Below are 2,110 nucleotides of genomic sequence, written 5' to 3'. Positions count from 1 at the left end.
ATGTTGTCATGTCAAGTATTCATTATCTCCAAACTACAGTTTGGAATGAAAAACTTTCAAAACTTAAAATCTCAGTTTTTGTTGTTGTTTGGTCATTTTTCAGTCATATCCAACTCTTCGTGACCCCATTTGGGGTTTTCTTGGCAGCGGTACTGGAGTGGTTTGCTATTTCCTTCTCTAGCTCATTTTCCAGATGAGGAAACTGAGGCAAATAGGGTTAAGTGACTTGCCCAGGGTCACACAGCTACTAAGTGTCTGAAGGCTGGATTTGAACTTGGGAAGATGAATCTTCCTGATCTCAAGCTTGGTGCTCTGTGCACTCTGGCGCCCCCTAGCTGCCCTGAATCTCAGTAGAAGATTTTAAAACCATCTCTGTCATCCCATCTGCTACTGGAGTTGTGCTAAGCAATTTACAAATCCTATCCCATTTGATCTTCACAACAGCTCTGGGAAGTAGAACTATAATTATTCCCATTTTGCTGTTGGGGAAATTGAGGCAGAGAGCGGTTAAATGATTTTCCCAGAGTCATACAGCTAGTAAGTGCCTGGGGCTGCCAGTGTTCTAGACACTACCAAATGGAGGCCTCACAGTTCTGGTAAAACATACTTGCTGAATCCAAATCACTCTGGCCCTCATTGTTTGGCCAACAATAGGTCTCAGCCCAAGCCCCAACATTGTTTGGGCCCCGATTGTTTCAGAGTGAATGTAAATAGCAGTTGTTTCTATTTTGGCCAGAAACCCTGAGGGTCTTTCTCTCCCAGATTGATTGATTTATTATTTTTTAATAATAATTTTTAGTAATATAGTAATTTAGTAATATAGTAAAATTTAGTAATTTAGTAATACAGTAATTTAGTAATTACTATATTTAGTAATTAGTACTAAATTTAGTAATTTAGTAATATAGTAAAATAATAATTTTTTAGTAAAAGAGGCCATTCTTTGCCTCATTTCTTACCTAGCTTTAATCACTCGAATGGGTGTTGCTTCAGTCAAACTGAGACGTTAATTAATTAAAAGGCCAAGGATCCCCACTGCATCCTGGGCCATCTCCAATTGTCCTGATCTATATCTGGCCGCTGGACACAGCTGACTCCAGAGGAGAAAAGGAGGCTGGTGACTTTGCACAGCCCTCCATCACTCAAATCCAGTTCACTTGTATGTCCTGGCATCACCTCCATGATGTCATGGTCCTCTTCCAGAACCAAGGGTAAACAACAACTTGTTGAATTCTTGAGTATGAATGTATGTTATTCTGGAATTTGAATTTCTAGTACAGTGTTTTATTAGTCTATCTAAATTGTCTGATGCCAAATTTGAACTCGGGTCTTCCTCACTCCAGGCCCACTGTTCTATCCACTGCACCATCTAGCTAGCTGCCTCTGTAAGCTGACACTGTAATAATCTTATTAAATTACAAAAAAAATGTATCCACCTGGGCAACAACCTGTAGCATATTAAATATAAAAGAATGATAATAGCAGGGTAGCAACTTTTCTTCAGACCATTTCCTTCTTAATTCTACCAAAAGTGAGCTAACAATAATTATTCATGTTTCCTTACATGTATACACCACCATTCCACAGCTTACAAAGCTCTTTGCATCCTTTATCTCAAATGCTAGGTGGCGCAGCACATAGATCACTGGGTTTGGAATCACAAAGACTCATATTCCTGAGTTCAAATCTAGACTCAGACACTTCCTAGCTGTGTGACCCTGGGCAAGTCACTTAACCCTGTTTGACTAAGTTTCCTCATCTACAAAATGAGCTGGAGAATGAAATGGCAAACCACTCCAGAATCTTTGCCAAGAAAATCCCAAATGGGGTCACAAAGAGTCAGATATGACTGAAACAACTCAACAACAAAAAATCTCATTTAAGCCCTGAAAAGCCCTATGAGGATGGTAGGGGGCAGGAAAGATTCTCCCTGTTTTACAGATAAGGAAAACTGAGGGTTGAGTGGATATGAATTGTCCAGAATTCCACCGGTAGTTAATACGAGAGGATTAAGTGGGCTCAAGCTCCTTTCTTCCTTCCTTCCTTCCTTCCTTCCTTCCTTCCTTCCTTCCTTCCTTCCTTCCTTCCTTCCTTCCTTCCTTCCTTCCTT

This window comes from Vombatus ursinus, unplaced genomic scaffold (assembly GCF_900497805.2).
Source record: "Vombatus ursinus unplaced genomic scaffold, bare-nosed wombat genome assembly UNPS02014932.1, whole genome shotgun sequence".
Classification (NCBI taxonomy): Eukaryota; Metazoa; Chordata; class Mammalia; order Diprotodontia; family Vombatidae; genus Vombatus; species Vombatus ursinus.
This window is presented reverse-complemented; position numbering follows the sequence as displayed.